At 46.3% G+C, this 27,446-nt stretch overlaps 1 protein-coding gene and 1 long non-coding RNA gene across 3 annotated transcripts in view; one reads left to right on the top strand and one right to left on the bottom strand.

Annotated features, from left to right (window-relative positions):
• Positions 1-27,446, bottom strand: part of CLSTN2 (calsyntenin 2) — an 810,104-nt gene that overhangs the window by 631,862 nt on the left and 150,796 nt on the right. The gene's annotated exons all lie outside the window — the stretch shown is intronic.
• LOC142830845 (uncharacterized) lies at positions 350-26,625 on the top strand. Of its 2 annotated transcripts, XR_012906368.1 has the most exons (4): positions 350-432; positions 4,003-4,062; positions 9,845-9,942; positions 25,999-26,625. It is a non-coding gene; the product is annotated as an uncharacterized LOC142830845 (long non-coding RNA). The 2 variants fall into 2 exon arrangements; XR_012906369.1 differs by lacking the exons at positions 350-432; positions 4,003-4,062 and adding an exon at positions 7,799-7,934.

Genomic DNA, 27,446 nt, shown 5'->3' with positions numbered 1-27,446 from the left:
CTCTCTCTCTCTATATATATATATACAAACCAGAATTCTGAAAAAAAAAAATGGGGAAAAATTGTTAAGAGGTTTTAGAGATTTGTGTGCTTGTTTGTCTGCGAGTTGATCAGTCTGTCTGTCTGCAAATCCATTTATTCAAGAACTCCTCCTAAATCAAGGGTGGACAAGAGGCTGCCAGCAGGATCCAGCCTGCAGTTGCCTCGCTGGGACTCTTAAGCAAGAACAGAGGCAGCTGGTTTAAATGTGGCTGCTCTATTCTAGGAGTGAGGAGGGAGGCTTTGTGCTCTGTCCCTCCCAGCAAAATATCTCAGCTCCCATTGGGCAGTTTCAGACCAATAGCAGCTGAGATATTTTGCTGGTGGCAGGGGGCAGCAGCTTGCAACTGAAGCCTTTGGGTTCCTGCAGGGCTGCTGACTGGAAGCTGCCTAGGTAAGTGTCTCCCAGCCAGAGCCTGCCTCTGGCACCCCCACCCTTTCTCCCAACTACCTGCCCCAGGCCACCACCCAAACTCGCTGTACCCCTTTCCCTAGGTCACAAATCCCTCCCAGACCCTGCACCTTCCGCCTTCCCCCAGGCCAGAATCCTCTCCTGCACCCATACTCTCTCCTGGACTTTGCCCCCCAAGCCTCTGCCCCAGATCACAACCCCCTCCTTCACACAAACTCCCTCTCAGATTCCACATCCCCTCCTGCAACTCAGTTTCCTACCCCAAGCTCCCTTTTGCACCCAACCTCTGTCCCAGACCCCAAGCCCCCTTGGTAGAAATGTAGCCCCTGACCACTTGCCAAAATCTTGGAGTGACCCCCCATTTAAAATTATTGCCCACCCCTGTCCTAAATGGTAAGAGCCAGGATCACCACATTTGGTATGCAACTACCTTTTCTCCTAATTTAAAGCAAGGTCAGGGTTTGGTTGTGCAAGGAAAATGGGTTGTGCCTGGAACTTGATTGTTTTCCATAACATAGAAAGGAAGAGGGCTGAGCAGAGGGACACTATACTTTTGCTTGACGGGCTGCAAGCAAAGGGAAAAGCTATACAGCAGAGTGACCACTTGGGGCAGCCACACCACCAAGGGAGCAGCCAGCTGTATCCTGGGAGCCCCACGGCCATGCTACCCTCCCCTCCCCCCCCCCCCCCCAGGAGCACTGCTGAGGCTGGGCAGTGCAGCCCTTTTCCCTGCTGCAGAAGCCATAGCCCAGCCCATCTGTACTGCCAGGCTGCCTGCATAGCCATCCCACTGCCCACTCCCTCTTCCCCCTGTCCCTGGTTGCCCCCTCCAGCCCTGGGCTGGGCCCAGGAAGAGCCAGCAGGAGGCCTACATGACCCCCATCTGTTCCCCCTGGGCTGGACCCGGGCAACACCAGGTAAGACTTGTAGTAGTGTTCTATAATGTACAAAGATAAAATATCTGCTGCTGCTGATTGCTAAACAACCCACAGTGATCTTTGTCAAACACTCCTGTGAGACCATGCAAAGAATGAATGACTTAAGCAGCACCCTCTTACTCATTTCCTCTCTGATCATTTCCAGCTGTGTACACTAAGGCCAAAACATTTTTGATAAATCTCTCCTGCTGTTTGAATCAGGGAATAATTTATAAGCCATTGATTACCATACAGAGCACAGTATAAAAAACATTTTGGATCTACTGAAAACTTGAAATTACATGCTTCAAAAAGCACTCACTTCTTACTTGCATCTTACTTGTTCCTCATCTGGATTTGAACAAGGACCACACACATTCTCCCTTTGATTTTAGAAATGCCATTTTTAATACACATGATAAAATGTCTCAGAGGGGAATCTGAGTTAGTCTGTATCTTTAAAAACAACATATAGCCCTGTGACACCTTAGTGATTAACAAATACGTTAGAGCATGAGCTTTCATGGGTAAAACCCACTTCATCGGATGAGTTTCCACTCCAACTTCTAGGGTGCCACAGAACTACTCATTTTTAATACACATTGATGGATTATATGAAAACTTGGTTTGGATTTAGTCTCAGCAGCATGTGGTAACCAAAACCAAACAGAATGAGTTACAACACAACAATTGGTTACAAGGAAGCAGGAGGAGGAGGAACTTGTAGCAGCAATCTAAGTTGTCTCACAATACTTGCCACTCTTGTCCTCTGTAAAAAGGACAACTACATTTGGTGAAAAGAATGAGGAGTCCTGCAGCTCAAAGACTAACAAATTTATTTCAGCATAAGCTTTTGTGGTCAGACTGCATAAATTTGTTAGTCTTTAAGGTGCCACAAGATTCCTCATTGTTTTTGCTGAAACATACTAAAATGTTAAAATGCTCTGAAATTTATTTTTGGTGATAAACCTCCAAATCAGTGGACACCACAAGTGGAGTGCAGATTGAACCCCTGGTTAATGTAATAAACTGTTTTCCTATTTAAATACATAATGCAAGATGGATCTATGTCAATTCATTTCATCCCATTACCAAACCAAAAATATACTGACTATTATTAAGGAAGAGGAGCAATATAGATGTTCCTTTCATTACCGATATGTGTCTGCATAATTTGGCTGCACTTCTCACCCAAGCTTTCTACAGACAAGTATTGGGTTCAGCACGAGCAAGAAGAGCATTGGGTAGTTTGTATAGCTATTTTAGTATACATCTTCTCATATAAAGGAAGAAGTTACTCACCTTGTGCAATAAACAATGGTTCTTTGAGATGTGTGTCTCTGTGGGTGCTCTACTCAGGTGTCATTCCATCCTCGTGCTGGTGATCAGAGATTTTTAGCTCAGCAATGCCTTCTCATGCCACACATGCACAGCAGCTGTCTCTCACTGTTTTAGTCTGTTAGATACGTGCACGGCGTGAGTTCTTTTTCTACTGGAAATCCTATAATGGACTCCAAAGAAAAGCAAAGGAAGACAGGGTGGTGGAGCACCCAAAGGGACACACATCTCGAAGAACTATCATTACTGAACAAGGTGAGTAACTTCTTTTTCTCCTTCTTCGACTGGTATCACTGTGGGTGTTCCACTCAGGTGACTAAAAAACAGTAGCCACAGTTGTGGCAGTGGGTCTTTGGAGTCATCTGCTAGGAGAAACAAAGCCAGTGTCACCCATGGACAGGGTAGGTTCTGGTCCTTGATAATGTTGTGCAAAAGTATGTGATGAAGACTTCGTAGCTGCCCTGCAGAGATCAGTTAGTAGTAAAAAGGCAATTGATGCAGCCATCACTCTGGTGGAATGTGCAGTGACCGGCTGCAGTGGCTCTTTGTTTCAGAGTCTGTAGCAGGTATTTATGCAAGTTTATATCTATCTGGATATGCTTTGTGCGGAGACAGCTGTTCCTTTGGTAGGACTGGACATGGATATAAAAAGCCTCTTAGATTTTCTGAAAGGCTTAGTCCTATCTATGTAAGAAACGAGTGCCCTTCTTGTATTGAGGATGTGTAATGGGGCCTCCATCGGGGAGTTATAGGTCTTTGGATGGTAAGTGGGTAAGTAAATGGGCTTGTTGATATGGAAAACAGAAATGGCCTTTGGTAAAAACTTAGGATGGGGTCTGAGGATAATCTTGTTATTGGTGAAGAGTGAATAAGTGGACCCATCACAAGGGCTGCAATCTCACCTACCCATCATACGGATGTGACAGAAATAAGGAAGGACGCCTTCATGGACATATGTTGCAGTGAGGCTGTCACTAATGATTCAAAAGGTGGTCTTGTTAATGGAGTCCAACACAGTTTTAGATCTTATTGTGGAATAAGTGGGTGTAAGCGTAGGCGTGCTTTTGATAGGCCAGCTAGGAACTGCTTGGTGATCTGGTGAGCAAACACCGAGACATTGTTTACTGGCTCATGGAAGACCATGATGGCAGAGAGATGGACTCTTATGGAGCTGATGGAGAGCCCTGCATCACTGAGATCCATTAAAAATTTGAGTATGGTAGGTATTGAGGAGAAGTGTGCTCGTAGATGGTGTGAACTATACCATTCCTGAAACGTTTTCCATGTGTTTTGATAGGTATACCTTGCAGAAGGGTGACAACTGCTGAGGAGGATCTGTTTCACTCTCTGGGAGCAAGTAAGTTCATCATTCTGGAACCATGGAGAAGCGAGGCTGAGAGTTTCAGAGTCTGACGGTTCAGACGGTAGGTTTGTCCACTGGGTTGAGTTAGCAATTGCGAAGTGATAGGAAGTGGAATGGGCTTGGTGACTGACAGGTAATGGAGACAAGGAAGCCAATGCTGTCTTGGCCGATATGACACTATTAAGGTGACCTTCACTCCGTCTGTTTGGATCTTGAGGATTACCCTGGAGATCAGGGGAATTGAGGGAGAATACATATAAGAGAGGAGACATCCATGGTATGGTGAAAGTATCTCCTGCTAAATGTTTGCCTTGGCCTCCTTGGGAGCAGAAGTGGTGACATTTGCTGTTGATTGTTGTGGTGATGAGGTCTATGACTGGAAACCCCCACTATCGAGAAATAGGTAGGATGATTTTGAGGCTGAGCTCCCAATTGTGCTGTTGGGAAAATTTTCTGCTCAGTTTGTGTACTCTAGGGGTATGTCTACACTACCCCGCTAGTTCGAACTAGCGGGGTAATGTAGGCATACCGCACTTGCAAATGAAGCCCGGGATTTGAATTTCCCGGGCTTCATTTGCATAAGCGGGGAGCCGCCATTTTTAAAACCCCGCTGGTTCGAACCCCGTGCAGCACGGCTACACGGGGCTCGAACTAGGTAGTTCGGACTAGGCTTCCTACTCTGAACTACCAGTACACCTCGTGGAACGAGCCTAGTCCGAACTACCTAGTTCGAGCCCCGTGTAGCTGCGCTGCACGGGGTTCGAACCAGCGGGGTTTTAAAAATGGCAGCTCCCCGCTTATGCAAATGAAACCTGGGAAATTCAAATCCCGGGCTTCATTTGCAAGTGCGGTATGCCTACATTACCCTCCTAGTTCGAACTAGGAGGATAGTGTAGACATACCCTAGTATTCTTTTGACCTGATATGTACATAGTGGTCAGTGTAATGTTGTTCTTCACTCACCAGTTCCAGAACCTCTTTGCCTCAGCACATGGTGAGTGTGATTGGGCACACCCCCCCACCCTCTACTGATGTAATACATACATACATGAAGTGTTGTGCATGATGACACATATGCTATGGCCCTGGAGGACTGGTAGGAAATGGAGACAAATGTTGCAAACCACCCGGAATTCCAAAATATTTATGTGCAGTCTTGTCTCTAGGTGTGACATCTGCACTGTACCATGTGGTATCCGTAGTGAGCACCCCAGTCTAGAAGGGAAGCATCTGTGGTGATTGTCTGTGAGGGGTCTGGGCACTATGGAAGGAAACTATGGAGAGAAGATTGTGTGGGCAGGTCCACCATTGCAGCGATGTCAGCACTAACACTGTGGGGGTAGCCCACTTGGCAAGGCTGTGTTGTTTGGGAATGTACACGGATGTCAGCCAGGTCTGTAGGCATCTCATGTGCAGTCTCGCAAGGGATACCATGAAGGTCATGGCTGCCATGTGCCCTAGGGCCTATAAACATGTGCGGATGATTGTCATCGGCTCCTGTAGAATGCACAGGGTCTGGAAACAGCTCAACAGGAGAAACGCTCTGGCCACCATAGAATCCAGTAGTGCTTCAATGACTGCTATTCTCTGGGTGGAATCCAGAATAGATTTCTATCCATTTATTAAATAAAAATGTCTTGGGTAAGATCTGTTACGATCATTGTGTGTGTTCTCAAGAGGACCCCTGGATCAAGCAATCATTGAGGTATGGGAATATAATAACTCCTCATTTTCTGGAGAAGACTGTGACTGCTGCCAAGGTCTTGGAAAACACATGTGGTGCTGTCAATAGTTTGAACAAGAGGACACAATATTGGTAATGTTCTTTACCCACCACAAACTGGAAGAGCCTCCTGAAAGCCAGGTGTATTGTTATATGAAAATACACATCTTGGAGGTTGAGGGATGAGAATCAGCCCCACTCGTCCAGTGCCAGAATGATGATTCCCAAAGTTACCAGCCTGAACTTCTTGTTGCATACAAACTTATTGAGTTTCCCGATATCTAAGATTGATCTCCATCCCCCCGACTTTTTGGAAGTGAAGAAATAGTTAGAATAGAACTGTCTTCGATGGAACTCTGGGGAAACTTGCCCTATGTCCCCTAGGCTGAGTAGTTTTTGAGCTTCTGCTTGTAGAATGGGGCTCATGAGAAGGGTCCCTGAAGAGGGACAGGAAAGGAAGGTGGGTAGGGGGTATAGACGTAAAGGAGATGATGTACCCAGTTCTTATAATTTTGAGGTCCATAGTTATAAAAGCCCATTGGTGGTAAAAGGGTCTCAACCTATGGTGGAACATGCAGATGGTATGAACCAGAACTAGAGGGTGATTGCTCATGCCCTCAACCACAACTTCTAATTTGCTACTTGGGTGCAGCAGATTGGGGCACGGATGTTTGGGTATGTTGTGCCTTTCTACCATTGGTCAGTTGTTTCTACCTGTGGTCAAATGGCCTCTAATGTTGTCTCTGGTAGGAGTTGTCCCTTGATCTTTGGCATGGGGTGTATCTGCTCCTCTTATTGCATGGTATATACATTCCACATGTCTGGAGGGTTGTGTGCAAATCTTTCATTGAGTGGAGTACTTCATCGGTCTTTGCTGCCAAAAACTGAGCTTTGTCAAAGGGCACAGGGGAAATCCTTGGTGAACTTAAGCAGAAAAAGGAAGCTTACAAAGAGTGGAAACTTGGACAAATGACCAGGGAGGAGTTTAAAGGTATAGCTCGAGAATGCCGGGGGGTTATCAGGAAGGCGAAAGCGCGAATGGAATTGCGACTGGCTAAGGATGTGAAGGATAACAAGAAAGGTTTCTACAGGCATGTTAACAAGAAGAAGGTGATCAGAGAGGGTGTGCGGCCCCTAATGGATGAAGGAGGTAACCTAGTGACAGATGATGTGGGGAAAGCTGAAGTACTCAATGCTTTCTTTGCCTCTGTATTCACGGACAAGGTCGGCTCCTGGACTTCTGCACCGAGTGACACAAGATGGGATGAAGATGGACAGCCCGTGGTGGGTAAAGAACAGGTTAGGAACTATTTAGAAAAGCTAAATGTACATAAATCCATGGGTCCGGACTTAGTGCATCCGAGGGTACTGAGGGAGTTGGCAAATGTCATTGTGGAGCCTTTGGCTATTATCTTTGAAAAGTCGTGGAGATCGGGAGAAATCCCGGATGACTGGAAAAAGGCAAATGTAGTGCCCATCTTCAAAAAAGGGAAGAAGGATGATCCAGGAAACTATAGGCCGGTCAGTCTTACCTCGGTTCCTGGAAAAATCATGGAAGGGATCCTTAAGGAATCTATATTGAGGCACTTGGATGAGAGGAAAGTGATTAGGAATAGTCAGCATGGATTCACAAAGGGCAAGTCGTGCCTGACCAATCTTATTAGCTTCTATGATGAGGTAACTGGTTCGGTGGACATGGGGAAGTCAGTGGATGTGATATACCTTGACTTTAGCAAGGCTTTTGATATGGTCTGTGTGACAGGGCGCCTGCCCTGCACTGGCCCTTTAACACCAGGACTCCGGCCCGGAGCCGGGGCTAGCAGAAAGGAGACCAGCGGGAGCTAGTTAGGACTAGAGAGAGCCCAGCTGGCAAAGATCCAGGACTGCACGAGTGGCTGGTAGAAGCCAGCTGAACCCATTAGGGTGAGTATGAGCACAGCTGGCACGTATATATAGAGAAGCCCAGGTTGCTCAGGGAGAGAGAGAGGCCAGGGAGGGGCTGACTGTGGAGGAATCAGGAGCTCCCAGGAGGGAACTCCGCTGGGGATAGCCAGCAAGGGCTGGGAGAAGGCCAGCTAAGGCTATCCTGACGAGGGGCCGGAGGCAAGGACCGGGCTTGGAGGCAGATCACAGCCTGGCTTAGGTAAGCGGGGCCGCGGAGATAATCCCAAATGCCTATGATGAGCATCCCATACAGACTGTAACTTGCCCTGTGAGGGGCTAGATGAGGACAGTCAGGGGGCACTGAGGCACACTGGGGTGCGGACCCCTGACAGAACCCCTGACAGTCTCCCACAATATTCTTGCCAGCAAGTTAAGGGATTGTGGATTGGATAAATGGACGGTAAGATGAATAGAAAGATGGCTAGAAGACCGGGCCCAGCGGGTAGTGATCAATGGCTCTATGTCAGGATGGTGGTCGGTTTCTAGCGGAGTGCCCCAAGGTTCGGTTCTAGGACCGGTTTTGTTCAATATCTTTATTAATGAGCTGGATGAGGGGATGGATTGCACCCTCAGCAAGTTTGCAGATGACACTAAGCTGGGGGGAGAGGTAGATACGCTTATGGGCAGAGATAGGGTACAGAATGACTTAGACAAATTGGAGGATTGGGCCACAAGAAATCTGATGAGGTTCAACAAGGACAAGTGTAGAGTCCTGCACTTGGGATGGAAGAATCCCAAGCATAGTTACAAGCTGGGGACCAACCGGTTAAGTAGTAGTTCTGCAGAAAAGGACCTTGGGGTTACAGTGGATGAGAAGCTAGAGTCAACAGTGTGCCCTTGTAGCCAAGAAGGCTAATGGCATATTAGGTTGCATTAAGAGGAGCATTGCCAGCAGATCCAGAGATGTCATCATTCCCCTTTATTCGGCTTTGGTGAGGCCGCATCTGGAGTATTGTGTCCAGTTCTGGGCCCCCCACTACAAAAAGGATGTGGACGCACTGGACAGGGTCCAGCGGAGGGCAACCAAAATGATTATGGGGCTGGAGCATAGACTTATGAGTAGAGGCTGAGGGACTTGGGTCTGTTTAGTCTGCAGAAGCGAAGAGTGATGGGGGATTTGATAGCAGCCTTCAACTTCCTGAAGGGAGGTTCCAAAGAGGATTGAGAGAGGCTGTTCTCAGTAGTGACACATGGCAGAACAAGGAGCAATGGTCTCAAGTTGTGGTGGGAGAGGTCCAGGTTGGATATTAGGAAAAACTATTTCACTAGGAGGGTGGTGAAGCACTGGAATGGGTTACCTAGGGAAGTAGTGGAGTCTCCATCCCTAGAGGTGTTTAAGTCTCGGCTTGACAAAGCCCTGGCCGGGTTGATTTAGTTGGAATTGGTCCTGCCTAGAGCAGGGGGCTGGACTTGATGACCTTCTGAAGTCTCTTCCAGTTCTATGATTCTAAGTCCTCCACTTTAGTTTTCAGAACCTTGGAAACACCAGATGACCACAACCAAGAAGTGTGGTGAATAACGATCGCAGTTGTGGTTGATTGGGCTGCCATATCTGCTATGTTCATTGATGCTTGAAGTGCCATGTGGGCAATGGATTGTCCCTCTTTCATGATGGACTGCAGTTGAGGCCTCTTTTGTTCTGGAATGTCATTTAGCAGCTCTTGTAGCCTGGTATTATTAAAGTAATCATAAATTAGCCAGGAGGGCTGTATAATTAGACATTTTAAACTGGAGTGTAGCTGGTGAATAGACTTTTCTCCCAAAAATGTTGAGCCTTTTGTGATTCTTATTCTGGGGCATTGATTAGAACTGTAGTTGTCTCAAGAGGTGGTGAATGGAATCTCCAACCAATGAGTTTGGCTGGGGGTGAGAGAAAAGAAAATCCATCCCTTTAGCCGGGACAAAGTATTTTCTACCGACCCTATGGTTGGTGAGTGGCAGAGAGGCTGGTATTTACCATATGGTTTTTGATGGCTCCATGATGGCTTCATTTATGGGTAGTGGTATCTTGAAGAATTTTTAGCAGTTGTGCTGCTTTTCTTGCACCTCCTGTAGGGCTATGTCTTGTGACTGTGCTACCCTTTCGAATAATTCCTGAATTTGTTTCAGGTTGTCAGCTGGAGGAGAAGAGGAGAACGGAAACACCGCTTCATCAGGGGACAATGAGGACTGCTGTAGTGAAGACGAGCTATCCAAATCTGACAGAGGTAAATCAACATTTTCCTCAACAGAACCTGTCTGAGTCATGGAGAGGGAGGAGGATGGGTTGAAGACAATTGAGCAGTCTGCGGAGGAGACCTCGCCGACATGCATATTGGGGTAGCCACAGTTGACTGATGAGATCAGTGCTGATGTGGTGGTTGAGAGTGATATTGACCCCATGATTCCGAGGGTGGTCACTGATGTTGGTATTGTTGAGCTATGGCCCTGGGTGACTGAACCAAGGATATTGAGTTTGGTGGTATGGTGATTTGTGTATGTTTGAGCACCAGGAACTCACTGAACCAGTTGGTGACGACTGCTAGGAGGAAAAACTGCTCTCGTGTCCAGTGCCAGGACCAGTACCTGGAGATGATAACGTAGGGAAGAATGAAATATTTTCAGAGGAATGCTGGTGTGGATTAGGTACCTGAATCTGAGGTGAATGCAGAGGCATTCTGACCATTGGCACTAGCGATTGTGATGCTCGATGCCAGGGCTCTGGTTCATGTGGTCTCACCTTTGGCACTTGCAGTGCCGAGATGTGATTGGGTGCCACTGCGTGCCGAGATTCTGATGGTTGCAGTGGTGCTTCTGTGTCTTTTGTTGGTGCTGGTGTCTTTAGTGCCAGATGTGACAGCACCTCAGATTTCCTTAAAGCTGACTAAGTTCCTATCTTACTTACCAACCTGAGGAAGTTTTCATATATACATAGACGCGGAGAACAGATGTCCACTGGCCACAAACATTTCCATGAGAGTAGTAAAATATGCTTTAGCTTAATCTAGGCTAGTGCTTTCACTGTTGGCATTAAAAATAGCCAGTAAGTTTTCTAGTGTAGCAGCACCCTATGTAGACTGGTTTGTGGTATCAGTGAGTCCACTGTGTGTGACTTCTAAGTCAGTGCATTGTAAGTGTATTTTATTCCCTTGTGGTAGGATCTGAAGTTTCTGGAAGGAGTCTGCCACCATTTCTCCATCTTTTGGAAACTGAATCCCTCTTTAGGAAAACGAAACAGCTCAAAGCCCTATTGATTCTGCCAGGTGTAAAATCAGCTATCACTCAGAGTATATTGGGTTGATATCCATAATATGATACTTTCTCTCTTTAAAAAAATACTCTTCGGTGAGCAATGAAATAATTAACGATGCTAATATTTGAAGAATAACTGACACCTGAATTAGCAGGTGAAATGAAGCGAAAGATCACTTCAGAGCTATTTTTTCAAGTTCACTGCAAACTCAGATGACACCACCACTTTGGTCACTCCCCCTCCTCTCCCATATTCCTTCTCAACTATAACTTCCAGAGTCACCACTTTCAATTAAAAATAATGAAGTAAGAAGTCAATCTCTAGTTAACAGTTCAGGTCCTTCATTCCCTGTAGGGGAGCAGTCTCCACTATGGGAAACATTGGATTATACCATTTTGCTTCAATGGCCTTTTTCTTCAACATTTTTTTCTGTTATAGATGTAGAAATTGGATATGGTTTTAATTATGAAATGTCAACATGCTTAGACTAGTCTTTATCAGAGCAGTATCTGAAAGATTGCTCTCACAGCTCTTGTGTATAATATTTTGTTAAATCCTCATACTAATAACATGGGGGAGATTTTCACAGCTTACAGTAATCTAAATTATAAAAAGATTACTTTTTTAAAATCTGAACTTTGTTGACATGCAGGATTTCTGAAAGCCTCTTGAAAGGCTAAACAGCTTAGTTTCCAAGTCACAACATTGTTACATTCAAATACGAATAGGTTGTAAATAGTATGTGGGAGTTAAGTACTGTTAGCAGGAGGAGAATTAAATAAACTCATGAAAGAAGCTTATAATTCCATCCACTCATGCAACAGGAAGGTCTAAAAAGCTCCTCTGTCGCAGTCTCGGGAATCAGTTACTTCCACAGTGACAGTTTTCCAAAATGTTTTCTTCTGTCCTGAACTAAGGTCAAAAGGTAAACAATTACTAGGCAACCTTTCTTCCTCATCTCTTGCTTGGTTAAGGTTCAACAAAGAGAAGATGTACAGGCAGTCCCCGGGTTACATACAAGATAGGGACTGTAGGTTTGTTCTTAAGTTGAATTTGTACGTAAGTCGGAACTGGCGTCCAGATTCAGCCGCTGCTGAAACTGACCAGCGGCTGACTACAGGAAGCCCGAGGCAGAGATTCTCTGCCCCGGGCTTCCTGGAATCAGCTGCTGATCAGTTTCAACAGCAGCTGAATCTGGACGCCTGGGACAGAGCAGCTGGGGCGCTGCAGGGTAGGTCCCCACAGCGCTGCACCTTGGCACTGCAGGGACCAACCCAGCAGCACCCCAACTGCTCTACCCCAGGTGTCCCCAAGTCAGCTGCTGCTGAAACTGACCAGCGGCTGATTCCAGGAAGCCCGGGGCAGAGCAACTCTGCCTCGGGCTTCCTGTAGTCAGCCGCTGGTCAGTTTCAGCAGCGGCTGACTTGGGGACGCCTGGGGCAGAGCAGCTGGGGTGTTCTGCCCCAGGCGTCCTGATTCAGCCGCTGCTGAAACTGACCAGCAGTGACTGAATCAGGACTCCTGGGGCAGAGCAGCTGGGGTGCTGCCGGGTTGGTCCAGCAGCGCCGAGGAGCGGCGCTGCGGGACCAACCGGCAGCGCCCCAGCTGCTCTGTCCCAGGCGTCCGCGAGAAAAGCCTGGTCTGCTGGGGGGGGGGGCACACTAGCTGCGCCCCGCCCCCCCCCAGCAGACCAGGGAGACGTGGGCAGCGGGACCGAAACACGCCGCGGTCCCGCCACCCGCGTCCTCCGCGGCTTTGCTCCACGTCTCCCTGGTCTGCTGGGGGTCCCCCCCCAGCAGACCAGGGAGACGCAGAGCAGCTTTTCTCACCCTGGAGGACCTGGACGGTCCTGCCGCCCTCATCCTCCGGGGCGAGAAAAGCCCCGTTCGTAAGTACAGATCCGACATAAGTCGGATCCGCGTAACCCGGGGACTGCCTCTACTTACATTTTACAAAAGCTTCGGAGGGGCAGCTGAGTCAGTCTGTTTACAGTGAAGTTTGGAAAATAGCAATTTTCTATATCAGCGGTCTCCAAACTTTTTACACCCAAGATCAATTTTTAAATGTCAGGACAAGCGAAGATCTACCCCATCCCTTTCCTAAGTCCCTACCCCTTCCTTGAGGCCCCGTGCTCTCCATTACCCTCCTCTCCACTATTTGCTGTCCTTAGCTCTTACTCATTCTCACTAGGTTGAGACAGGAGGTGCGGGCTCTGGGGTGGGAAGGAGGGATTTGGGTGTGGGAAGGGGTGAGAGGTACAAGCTCTGGGAAGGAATCTGGTTTCAGGAGGTGGAGAAGGGGGATTCTGGCTCAGTGAAGGGACTCCAGGCTGGAGAGTGTTGGGGTCAGGTGAAGAATTGGGGAGCTGGAGCAAGCTGCAGGCTTGTGGAGGTGAGGATGCATGTGCCATGCGTCCCGAATGTCATGACACATGCGCAGTGCTCCCGGGGAGCCCACGCATGCGCAGTGTCCCGGGAGTATAACGCAAGCGTTGCCCCCTGGACGCACGGTGCATGCGCCGTGTGCCTGGGGGCCCCATACAAGCATCGTGTCATTTCCCTAGGCACGGGGCTCTACGCTGGGGAATCGGCTGAATCGGCCTAAGGCCGGCCCTGCTTCAGGTGGCACTGGAAGAAGTACACATGCAGCTCCTTTAAAAAATCCAACTATTCCAGATCCTGTGCTGCCATCTTAACTATCCCCTTCTCCGCCTCCACAGAGCAGAGGGAAGGAACGGAAGACAAGAAAGTGGGTGTGCTGTTGTGGGCAGGGGAGGAGTGTGCACTTTCTTGTCTTCCTTTTCTTCCCTGTGCTGCCTGCCTTCCTTCCTGTGGCGTGGGGGGAAGTCCGGAGGCTCCGCGCCAGATCCAACTCTGGATCTGGTGCAGAGGTGCGGGACTTCCCCCCATGCTGCAGGAAGCCGGAGCTAACTCTATATTTGCAGAAGGCTGTAGCACCAGCAATGGGGGGCTGGGAACACTGCCTCACAATTGACTAGCAGTGTCACCCCGATTAACCAGTTGATCACGATCGACTGGTTGGTACCACAGTTCTATATGAAGCAAGAGAAGGTCGTCTAAATCATCCCTTGTACAAATTGGTATAAATAGCATGAAAGACATATAATCAAAAAAGCACAGTTTGGAGAGCTAATTCTGTTTTCACATGCATATGGAAGCAGCCTGATTTATATAACCAGAACTACATTGTAAGTAAAATGAGGTAGAATATAGATAACCTTTTCCTTTGGAGAGAAATGATTTTGGACTGGTATTGGAACACAGCCTTTGATCTATGTCACTGATTAGTACAGTTCAGATGAATTGTAGCTGAAAATCACTATCAGATTGTTCTTCTGTGGCTTATATGAAATTATTTTAGCCCTCACTGTTCAGTGGATACAAGGGAAGCTGTACTTCTCTGTCTCTCACGTGGACCCAGTTCAGATCTTACACTTCATACCTTACTTGTCTTAGGATAGAACCATGCAACTCTACCACTTTTAAACCAGGTCTGTAGTATCTTGTATATCCATACCTGTTCCTGTCTGACCAAAATCAGACACCTGCAGTTCTTCCCTTCAGGCATCACACTGGTGATGCATCCCATGCAGGCCCAGTTTCTCCTGATGTCCCCAATGGGCTTCTGTATATTATTCCTCCACTTTAGTGACCATGGCCTTTAAATCGCATCCAGACCCCTTTTCCTCTTGTCTGTGTCTAGACTGCATCCCTTTTCCGTAAAAGGGATAAAATTAGACACATTGCAATTGCAAATGAAGCGGGGATTTAAATCCCCCCCGCTTCATTTGCATAAACATGGCTGCCGCTTTTTTCCGGCTCGGAGCTTTGCCGGAAAAAAGCGCCAGTCTAGATGGGGATCTTTCGGAAAATAAAGCCTTTTCCGAAAGATCCTTTATTCCTCTTAAAATCAGGAATAAGGGTTCTTTCGGAAAAGGCTTTATTTTCCGAAAGATCCCCATCTAGATTGGTGCTTTTTCCTGGCAAAGCTCCGAGCCGGAAAAAAGCGGCAGCCATGTTTATGCAAATGAAGCGGGGGGATTTAAATCCCCGCTTCATTTGCAATTGCGATGTGTCTAATTTGCATCCCTTTTACGTTAAAGGGATGCAGTCTAGACACAGTCCTTGTGTTTACTGTGCTTTGATCATTTCTCCATTCTCATTCTCAAGAGTTCTGGCTCTGGTTTCCAGCCAGCGTGTGGCAGCAAAGCTAATAGTTCTCACATTGTGCCTTAGCTCTGTGGTTTTCAAACGTTTTTTTCTGGAGAACCCGTTGAAGAAATTGTTGATTCCTGTGACCCAGTGGAGCTGGGGATGAGGGGTTTGGGATGTGGGAGCTGGGGAGGGGAGAAAGCAGAGGGCTGGCGTTGCAGGGCTGAGGGCTGGAATGAGGGGCTCAAGGTTTGGAAGGGGTCTCTGGGCTAGAGCGTGTGTGTTGAGGTGTGGGAGGCGTCAGGACTCTAGGATGGGCATTCAGATTCTGTGGCGGGGTCAGGGATGAGGGGCTTGGGGTGCAGAAGGGGGGCTCTGGGTTGGGGGGGGTTCAAGACTGGAGGCTAGGGTGTGGGCTTACCACTAGCAGCTCCCAGTCAGTGGCACATCAGGAGAGCTAATGCAGGCTTCCTCTCCTGGCAACATGGACCACTTTGCTCCCCAGAAGTGGCCAGCAGCAGGTCTAACTCATGGGTGGAGGCGCACAGGCAGCTCCATGTGGCTCTCGCCCACAGGCACTGCTCAATGCAAGTGTGGAGTTGGTGACGGGGCAGGAGCAGTGTGCAGAACCTTGTGGCCCCCTTGCCGAGGAGCTGGACCTGCTTCTGGTCACTTCCAGGGTGCAGTGCGGTGTGAGAACATACTGGGACTAGACCAGTGCTTTCCAAAGGGCGGGTCACAACCCAGCCTTAGCCAGGCAGCAATGCTGATCGGACTTTTAATGACCTGTCTGCAGTGCTGACCAGAGCCACCAGGGACCCTGGGAGGGTGAGCAAGGTGATCCGGTGCCTTACATTCCACAACCCAGTACTGGGTCACGACCCAAGTTTGAAAACCGCTGCCTTAGCTCATCTTTGATACCCGTTAATGGTCATCTTTCTGGGACCAGTCTTCTTTCCACCTGTATTTCAGGAAGGCCCACATCGAGCTAAATCAGTGTCTAGACTACACCTCTCTGTCAACAGAGAGATGTAGATTAGGGACATTGAAATTGCTAATGAAGCAGGGATTTAAATATCTCATGCTTCATTAGCATAAACATGGCCACCACTTTTTTTTAAAGAGAGTTTTTTTGAAAAAACCCAGAAGTCTAGACACGAATCTGTCGAAAATAAAGCCTTTTTCGACACATCCTGTAAACCTCATTTTGTGAGGAACACAGGATCTGTCAAAAAAGGCTTTATTGTCAACAGATCCATGTCTAGATTGCTGGGTTTTTTCGAAAACACTGTTTCAAAAAAAGCGGTGGCCATGTTTATGCTAATGAAGTGTGGGATATTTAAATCCCTGCTTCATTAGCAATTTCGATGTGCTTGATTTGCATCCCTCTGTCAACAGAGGGATGAAGTCTAGATGAAGCCATAGTGAACACCGTACCAATAATCAGTCCAAGATACAAGTGTTCATAAAAATTACAGGGCAGCCTGTAATGTGCAAGAGCTGCATTCAGCAATACTTTAAAAAAAAGAAAGACTTGACAGGGTGTAAAGAATAAAGACAAAACTATGAAGGTAGAAATATGTTGATGGGGCAGCACAGGGAAGTTTAGACTTCTGCCATATGCGCTGTACTACATTTCCTGGAACTAAATAAAGGACTCAGTACTATTAATCTAGCACCTCTCATAAGTACTACATTAACTGAAGATTTTTATTTAAAAATTCCATTTAAAACTGAGCTGTTTGTGTAACTTACTTTTAATTGATGCAGTAGTAACTTCATACCTCAGCTTTAAAATTAATCTTAAAGACTTGTATAGGGATAGTAATAACAGTGAGTAGTCTTTCACTTTAAAAGTTAAAAAATGATCTTAGATAATATTGAGCTCAAAGACTTCCTATAGAAGACCATTCAAGCATCCCCGTCTGGCAGGATAGTTTGAGCATGGTTAGGCAGCTGGCATCACTTTGTTACCTTGTTCTCCCATCACCCTGTCTGTCGCATCCCCCCTTTTGCCCCTCATCCCCCCTCTGTTCTGAAATTTGATTTGTCCTTTTCATATGTGTTCATTTTTTTATTATATCCTTTGGTATATATGGTCATGCCAATTTTCTTTCACTATTTGACCTGAGGAAGTGGGTCTGGCCCACGAAAGCTCATCACCTAATAAATCATCTGGTTAGTCTTTAAAGTGCTACATAGTTCTGTTTTTTGTTTCAGCTAGACCAGACTAACACGGCTACATTTCTATTACACTTGTAAGAGCCAGTGCCTGCTCCAAAGAATTTGCTTATGTGTTTGACAGAGCCCATCACAACAAGTCTGGGGCCTTTAGGCACCAGAACAATAAATTACTATAATTGTAACAGGGGAACAGCTTGAAAGAGAGGTTTTTTCACTGAAAGCAAAGAACACTTTCCCCTAGTTGAAGGAATTAGTCACTGGATGTCAGATTTCAGATAAATTAGGATAGAACACTTTCTAAAATGAGAGAAAAGTGACAGAAAATACATTATAAGTGGGCTTAAGTCAGCTGAGCTGGAAATTACTTCTAAGGAAAGACAAGGTGGGTGGAGTAAGGACTGGTTTACAGTTACAGTTAAAATCACCCTCATTTCCTCACTCCCCCTTCCTCCAAACAAATCAGACGCAAGGGTTTTAGAATTGAGTTCTGATTATTTAAGCTAGCTATTTAAAACATATACGCTTTTCAGTCAAGTTAAATGGAGAAGTCCATATGTCCAGCTGTGCTATCGTTCCAGATATTGATAGATACACAAAGACTTGACCTGTTGTTATTCAGAAGGCAGCTTGGCAATTTGACCAGGGCTGTGTATAAAAATTTGACTGGGGGGGGGGGACAGACACATTTTGTACCCTCCGTCTGTGGCCCCAGGAGGAGCTCACTTTTTCCCTCCACAGCCCCAGCCTGAGATTGCTCTTCCTTCCTCTCCTCCCCAACCCGCAGAACTTACTGTTCCCTCCCCCCACTATGGCCCAGCAGGACCTTGTTCTCTCTCCACTACTCGCCACTGCAGCCATGGGGCTGGAGGAATTCTGTGTCCCCAAGGATGATTGCAGTCTTGTGCCCCTGCTTGCTCCCCCACCCTGCATGCACAACCCTGGGAAGCTCTCATTTGGTTAGCTCCTGAGCTAGGACTTTCTGAACAATGTCCTTATACTTGTGATTTGCTGCACAATCTGACAGACATAATGGTGGACAGCCAAATCCTGTCAGCATTCTCAGGCAGATGTTGTGATCTCCTGACTATTCCTCATGGTTCAACCATTTCCCTTTGAGCCACATCTGATTTCATATTGGCTGTCCACTTTAAATGAGGCTGATATAGGTATCAGTGAGGCAGGGGGCAACAGAATTTCCAGCCTCTACGCAAGGAGGGGGAGGCTGGCTCTGGTCTCCTGGAATGGGTGGGGCTTCTGGCAAAAGGGGGGGGGGGTGCTAGGGGCTAGCACACTGTACCTTCCCTCCTCTTGACAGTCAGTGGTGGCCAGGAGCTCCAGGCCCATTTCAACCCCTGAGCTCCGGGGCAGCCGGAACCTGGGTGCCCTTCCTCCCCTGTTGGCAGACCTGAAGAGAGATGATCATGCTGGTGGCTTCCTGAAGGAGGAATAGACTGAAAGTTACCCCAGATGTTTGAGGTAAACAGCTCAGATACTCAAGCAAATGAGTTTAAACTCAATGGCTGCGTCTAGACTGGCAAGTTTTGCACAAAAGCATCCGTGCCAATCTAGACGCCCTTTTCCGCAAATGCTTTTCACGGAAAAAATTTTTCATTAAAAGCATTTGCGGAAAATCATGCCAGTCTAGACGCAGCCAATTTGTAAAAACAGCACACGAGTTGGTATAGCAACTAAGAGATATTGCACTACACTTTTTAAACATTAGCTAACTTCCAAACAGTGTCTTTTTAAAATGCCACAGAACTTTGCTGTCTTATTAATTCAATTATTTCCATGAAAATACTACTATAGATAGATAATGAACTTCATCCACCTTCCTCCCACATGCCAATCTTTGATTGTCTGCATTTTAAAGTTATTGAGGTAGTTGAAATTTTGCTTTAATGAAAAATTAACTGGATTCTCTGTAGATTAATAAGAGTATTTTTATATTTGAGAACAATTTGCTTTCTTCTTGCTTGGCACATAATGCATATTTCATAAAATATTTTCTATTAAAACATTATTATTGCAAACTTCATAAAAATAAAGCTGGGAGTACAATCATAGCTCTCTAGAATTTATATCTGCAATTTAATATGACTTTTGCATATTTTTAATAATGGTTATTTTGACAGAGAACAAACAGGCAGAGATGTTTTCCCCTTAAGGATGACACCATTATAATCCTTAGGGGAAATATACTCTAAACAGCAAGGAGGTTCTGGAACTACTTATGAACTGACTATTATATCTGTTGCTTCAGAGAGATAGCTGAGTTAGTCTGCAACAAGAAAAACTTAAAAAACAACAAATAGTCTAGTAGCATCTTAAAGACTAACAAAACATATAGATGGTATCAGGAGCTTTCATGGGCACAACCCACTTCTGCAGATCTTCTTTTGTGGGTGGTACCCACAAAAGCTCATGATACCATCATGATACTATCTACATGTTGTTTTAGTCTTTAAGGTGCTACAAGTTTTTCCTATTATATCTGAATACATGAAGGAAAGTCAATATACTACAAACCCACAGATCAGTGGTTTCTTAGGCCACCATAAGGCAATGTATATGACTAGCAGCAAAGAAAACAAACTCACTAGTGATTAGTGCTCTAGGATGGAGCTTTAGACACAAAGGTTCAATTTCTTCTCCAGCAGAGGTGCTCAGAGTAACTCCGGGAAAGTCATTTAGGGCCAGATTTTGTTAAGGAATTTAGAAATCTATTATATTTTTCCCAATCTGCATCTTTCAGTGCCTAAATAGCATTCTAAAATCTACCCCTTAATCTTCGTACCTCAGAGCTCCATTATATGGATGGGATAGCTGCCTGTCTCTAAACTCCCAGACATAGTGTGATGATAAATATATGAGACTGTGAAGTGCTCACAGTTAGAGATGTTAAATATCAGTTAATTGAATAGTTGCATAACTTCATGAATTCTTATTGGTTACTTGACTATTCTATAGTTCCCATGGGCGGGGCTGGTAGCCAGTGCAATCTGGCCCCACTCCAGAGGACCATCCTTCCTTCCACTTCGTGCTGCTGCCTCTGTATCAGAGGCAGCAGCATGAGTTGCCAGGCAAGAGATGGTCTGTGAGGGGAGCCAGTTTAAAAACCAGCTCCCCTCGCAGACCAGCTGCCTGTCGTACCGTGCTGCTGCCTCTGATACAGGGGTGGCATCAGCCCCTGTATGGGAGGGTCTGAGCTCCTGAACCCAGTATGGGCTGTAACTTAGTCAGGCTGCCTCCTCGCCTACCTCATAATAACTCTATAAATTCAGAGCCAAGCGGGGGTAGGTCCCGGACCATTTGCAAGCCAGGACTAAACCGGGCTGCTGGCCAGCCTGCTAAAAATTTACTGGCGGGGGAGGTGGGAACAAATGCATGTGTCTACAGCATTAACCTGTAAGCTTTTGCTTATCTATTAATCAGTTAATCAACTACACTATTACATCCTTACTCACAATATGATGATGGGTGCCACAAATATATTTAAGATACACCGTAAGAGCCCAATATCCCTTCTGGCCCCATCATGTTTGAAATCAATATAAGTAACAGGTTTAAGCCCACATTTTCATTATAATTTTAAAAAATATTATAACTAGACATAATTCCTAGTGTTCAGCTGCCTAGCCAAGTTTAGAGGTAGGGCCTTGACTCTTTCTACAGTGGGAGGGAGACAAAGTTAAATAATTCACCCAAAGACAGATAAGGAAAAAACATTGAGAAGAGGTCTTTGTGGTTTTTTTCTTCCACTTAACATATTCCTATTGGTTGTGGGGGCGAGAGTAGGAACATCTCTAACACTTCACTACAAAGACAGACCTCCAGAAGCTAGGTTTTCAGGCTGGTCAATAACTTTAGCCAATTTACGAAAGGAGTAACAATTTGTATTGAAGCCAAGAAAAATGTGGATTTACGTCTTTCATTGCTCAAATAGTTACAAGATATTTTAATTCAAGGAGATTCATGATTTAAACCAATACAGTTTGATACCAATACTAATGTAATCTATATTTTGTATTTAATAATTAACTTGTAACTTCAGTGGTAATTAACACTTCATTATTGCAGGACAGCACATTTTTAAGAAAACAGGTTACCATCAACAGGTTCTGATCAAGAGCATGCTTCTTGTAAGAGTGAGCACTATAATAGGAGGAATGAAAAAGGATAAAAAGATGTGTAAATATGATTAATATGACCATTAGGATTTATAAAAATATTATGTGTGAAATATAACATTAAAACGTATAATTTTTATTATAGGGAAGTTTGTACCATGGGCTTTGGATACAAAAGAAATTTAAGTAAAAGGCATCATTTGGTAACCTGTTTAGTCTAAATGGAAGGCAATAGGTCCTCTAGTAAGGAAAAGCCTCCATATCACTATAATTAATATTTTCTTAAGTGATCTCTGTCATGTGGAGCACAGCCAGTTACCCTTGAAAACCTCATTATTTTATTAGCACCATATTGTGGCATCATATATATAATAGCCCAGTGTCTGTGCGTCTGTAACACTGATGTACACGGCCACGCCCCCGGCCGTGTACGTCAGTGCCCCGCCCCCCTTCACCTCGCTCCCTGGCGGTTCGGGCCCCACGGCCCCGCCGGATATCCCCCACCCACCAGCTCTGCTTCCCTCTCCCCTTCCTCCGGGCCTCTCCCATCCTCCCCTCCAGCCCCACAGCTCCCAACCCCCCCCCAGCTCTGCTTACCACCCCCCTTCTGGCCAGCCCCGCCCCGCCCCCTTCCCCTCCCTCCATGGCGCGCTGCGCCACTCAGGTGGGCTCGGCAGGAGCAGCGGTCAGCTGGGCCTGGGGCGGCAAGCCAAAGGGCCGCTTGCTGTCGCTTGCTCCCCCGCCGGAGTCCGGCGGGAGCGCCGCTCAGCTGGGAGCAGCGCAGCGTGCCACGGAGGGGGGGAAGGGGTGGGGCACCAGGCAGGGAGGGGAAGGGAGCGGGGCTGGCCGGAAGGGGGGTGGGAAGCAGAGCTGGGAGGGGAATCGGGGGATGTAGGGGAGGATGGGGGGGCACGGAGGAAGAGGGAGGGAAGCAGCGCTGGCAGGGGGATGTCCAGGGGGCCGTGGGGCTGGCCAGCAGGAAGAGGGGGTGGGAAGCAGAGCTGGGGGGGGATCGGGGGCCGCAGGGCTGGACGGGAAGAGGGAGGCGGGAAACAGACCTGGTGGGGGGGGGCGGGTGCAGCCACAGGCTGCTTGCTGCAGCTTGCACCCCCACTGGGACAGGAAGGGAGGCGGGGCAGTGATGTACACGGCCCCCTCTTTTTCCTCCTGCCGTGGCACTGAGTGATGCGCCCCTCAGCCAGGCCGCCGCGGGAGAGGGGTGGGGGGGCAGTGACATAGACAGCCTCTCCCCCTGGCCATGTACGTCACTGCCCCGCCCCTCCTCTCCTTCCCCATGGCGGCCTGGCTGAGCACGCAACACTCAGCCGAGCCACCATGGAATGAGGGGAAGGGGGGTAGTTACATACACGGCCAGGGGACGGGGCGATGTATGTCACCGCCCCCCTTCCCCTCCCGCTCTGGCACTCAGCTGAGTGCTGCGCCCCTCAGCCAGGCCGTCGGGGGAGCCAGCAGCGCAAGGGGCTGTTTGGGCTCCCCCGAGGTGTAAGGAGAAGGGAGGGCGGTGATGTACACGGCCCTGGCCCCAGCCGAGTACATCACCGCCCCGCCCCCTCCCTCACAGCAGCCCGGCTGAGCAGGCAACATTCAGCCAAGTGCCATTGTGGGGGGGAAGGGGAAGGGGGCAGGAGGAGGAGGAGAAGAGAGAGGGGGAGAAGAGAAAGAGATTGAAAGAGAGGCAGGAGGCGGAGGATTGCTGAGCGTGTGGGTGAGGCAGTAGGAAGAGAGAGAGACAGAGCGAGAGAGCTCAGGAGAGAAGACCCGAAAATCCCGTCTTATGACGGGCTAATTGGCAAGTTGTACATAATAGCAGAATAATTAAAACAAATGCTGCAGGGCAAACAGTTGTATTCTGTGTAAGTGCTGAGGGAATAAAACATCATTATATTAGATTACACTGCATAATTATTATAAAGCATTGGATGTCAATTAGCATCTTATCTACAAAATAGTTTCTTAATTTAAGTAATACATTTAGCAAAAAAATCATTTAACACTCACACTTTCCTCTTTCTGTATACAGAGCTGACTAACATTTTTCAAGGCCTCAATTTATTTTCTAAATCAACACAGAAAATATGAAAAATTAACAGAAATGCCATGAAGTGTTACTAATTTTAGTCCAGCTTTTTGTATTTTTAATTATTATTTTCACTGCAATAACACATCATTTTTCCCTACTTCATTAAGCACCATAGCCCACACTTGAAACAGATGAGTGATAGAGGGGAAGTAATGGTACAAAGTGACTTATCCAACTTCACATAGCAGATCAGCAGCAGAGCTAGAACTATAGCTCTGGTCTCTTGGCTCTCAGCCTGGTGCCCTAGCCAGCAAGCAAGACTGCCTTCTTTATATTTCAAGTTTTATGATTTTCCATACAAAGAACCACACACTGACTTATTTAAAGAAGAAAGCCATCATTAAATTTGCTTGTTCCCCATGCACAGCTCACAGCAGCTCAGAGCACTAGTGCGCCATCCTTCATTCACACAGGCAGGACATTCAGAAATTAAATCAAAGAGGCACACAGTGTCACAGACATACTATACTAGGGGTCCTCAGCCATGGGCATGTGTACCTTGTGGGTATCCAGAGGTCTTCCGAGGCACTTCAACTCATCTAGATATTTGACTAGTTTTACAACAGGCTATAGAAAAAGCTCTTGTGAAGTCAGTACAAACTAAAATCCCATAGATCAATGTTCCTTAAACTTTTTGAGACCACGGAACACCAAACAATAATATTTTTTACGTGGAACACCTATGACAAAAACAAAAAAGCAGTTATGGTACACCTGCGAGTTGTTCATGGAACATCAGTGTTCCACGGAACATAGTTTAAGAAACACTGCCAGAGATGATGACTTGATCATGCTGCTCTTTATATACACTGAATACAAGTACAATATTTATATTTCTATTGATGTATTTTATTGTATGGTAAAATGGGAAATGAGCAATTTTTCAGTAATAGTGTGCTGTGACAATTGTATTTTTATATCTGATATTGCAGGTTTTTAAGTGAGGAGAAACTTTGGGGTTTACAAGGCAAAGCAAACTCTTGAAAGCACTATACAATATAATAATCTGAACCCTCACTGCTATATGACCTAGCGTGAAATAGCAGATCTCTAGCTGGCTTAGAGATTTACTAGGGATGTAAAATCCCATTTAATTAGTTAACTAGTTAAACATTATGGTTAACCTCCTATTTAATTGGTTAGTTAAACTGATAAAAGGAGAGCAGGTAGGAAGCTACCCCACTGGGGTGGAGCAGTCCCCTGCCTGCCATGGATGGGCTGAAGCAGCCAGCCCCCTTGCCACAGACAAGGGCTGCTCTAGCCAACTGGAGCAGCCCTTGTTTGTGGTGGGCCCCATGGGGCTGGAGCAGCTCTCTGCCCGTGGTGGATGGGGAGCTGCTCCAGCTTCTATCAGTTAACTGGCTGACCATGCATATCCCTAGAATCTACTAAAGTCAAGGTGTGCCAGTTTATATCCACAGAGACTTTTGCACAGTAAATCATGCCCACATGACAGGGTTATTACATGACTTGGGAGTGGGAGGAACAGTCCACGTGATTCAGATCAGAGTTGAGATGATTTTGAAGTGTCTTCCAATACCTTGGAATAGAGTTGTGGGACCCCCTAATCTTTGTATTATTATTGTATACACTGTGTTGGTATCTGGTCAACTGCAATAGGTTAGGGTAGAGGATGGTATCTTGAGAGCAGATGGAAATGTTGTTGTGTGTTGTAGGTTTAATGTATACTGACAAAAATGTGGGGAACAGACAAACACCACTCTGCCATTAGAATCCCAAAGGAGTGTTGGAATTAATATAACATTGAATATTTATGTAAGTAGGGGTATGTCTACACTACCCCGCTAGTTCGAACTAGCGGGGTAATGTAGGCATACCGCACTTGCAAATGAAGCCCGGGATTTGAATTTCCCGGGCTTCATTTGCATAAGCGGGGCTCCGCCATTTTTAAATCCCCGCTCGATCAAACCCTGTGCCGCGCGGCTACACGCGGCACGAACTAGGTAGTTCGAACTAGGCTTCCTAGTTCGAACTACCGTTACTCCTCATTCCACGTGTAGCCGCACGGCACGGGGTTCGAACTGCCGGCATTTAAAAATGGCACCGGCCGGCTTTCTGCAAATGAAGCCCGGGAAATTCAAATCCCGGGCTTCATTTGCAAGTGCGGTATGCCTACATTACCCTCCTAGTTCAAATTAGGAGGGTAGTGTAGACATACCCTGAGGTCTCCTTAATATGTTTGGACTGTTGAGGGGCTCAGGTCAAGCTCTTCACCTTAATTATGGCTTTTTTCCCTTCTCTTTGGAGAAGTTACACAATTACAGAGGGTTAGAGTGCCCTCACTCAATATAACTTTATATCATGAGATACAAATAATATTAATAGGATTATTCAGGCAGCATCTTATAAGCATTCCACAAAGCCTAAACATGGAAAATATTTTTATAAACACTAATGTACATTTTAACTGTACTTTCCCACAGGTAAGCCAGGCAGGTTTCCAGCTATGCATTTGTCAGTGCTCACAGAAGCCTTGGGCCCTGGCACGAGCTGGCAACTAATCTGCCAGCATCACAGATGGTAGCAAGCCAGCAGAGGGAAGAAAAGAAGGAACGAGAGGCATCGCCAATATGTTTAAGGCTAGAGTACTACACAAACAAGTTCAGAAAACATGTGGAATAGAATGAACAAGTCTTGGCTCTGTGACAGAAGTGGATTTTAAGAGCAGAACAGTTTAGGAAGGATGCTCTAGGCATAGAATAGGGCATGAAGATGGTTATGGAAGAAATGGACAAAATGAAGCATTTGTCACCATCATCAGAGTGGACTGGGTAGGTGTCACAATAAGAGACTATCCAATAAAGAGAAACAGAGATAATGGAGATTTTTTTCCTATAATTGTTCAGTGAGAAACTAAACTAATTGAAAAAACTGTAAAAAATGAATAGTCCTGCAGCTCCTTAGAGACTAACAAAAATGTAGATGGTATCATGAGTTTTCATGGGTATAATCCACTTCTTCAGATGAATGGAGTTAAAGGCATCCAGGGTACAAATAGCAGAAAATAGAGTAGGGAGGATGAGGAGGGAAAGAGAAGGAAAAAAAACAGGGAAAACATATATGTGTGGACAGAGTTAGTACCAGAGTTTATTGCAGGAGTGGGTTTCTGGATGAGCATGATGGATGTTTGCTGCATGGTTGCTGGAAAAAAATTGTTTGCGATTAGGGGGTTATCTGTAAATGAGGATTAGATTGTCCCCCAAGTCCTGTGAGAGTGAGGGGTCATTTTCCAGGATTGGGTGTATATTGTTAATAATGCACTGGAGGGATCTACATCAGGGGCTTTAGGTTCTGACCAGTGGTGTCCTTCCAGAGACATCACCACAGGACCTAACCACATCAGTCACCACATCTGAGGCTCATACAATGGCACATCCACTAATGTGATCTGTGTCATCAGGTGCCAGCAATGCCCCTCTGCCACGTATACTGGTCAAACTGGACAGTCTCCACAACAAAGGATTAAAGGACTCAAATCAGATATTTGAAATGGCAACACATAAAAACCCGTTGGGGCACATTTTAACTTGACCGCTGTAGTAGTTCAGGACAGCTATATGGTAAATTCAGGATTCATTGGTGTGACATCCTGACAGGTCTCCTGCTCCATCAGTGATGATAAACATTTGGCCGAGTGCATTTTTGTACACCCCTTCAGTATATCTTGCCCCCTATTGCCCCCTAGACTGGCCAAAGAATTAAGTCGAGGTACCCCAATATTTATAGACATAAATGAACAATCTATGATATACACCGTACATATCAGTTTATGCTCTAATGACACATTTGGTACCTTTCCTTGTACTTTCTTCCAAAGCATTCACTACCCATTGTTATGCTTTTACTCTTGGGCTGTGTCTAGACTGCACCC

This window comes from Pelodiscus sinensis, chromosome 10 (genome assembly GCF_049634645.1).
Source record: "Pelodiscus sinensis isolate JC-2024 chromosome 10, ASM4963464v1, whole genome shotgun sequence".
In the NCBI taxonomy this organism is placed as follows: domain Eukaryota; kingdom Metazoa; phylum Chordata; order Testudines; family Trionychidae; genus Pelodiscus; species Pelodiscus sinensis.
Note: the sequence above shows the minus strand (reverse complement) of the source record. Positions and strands in the feature narration are given on the sequence as shown.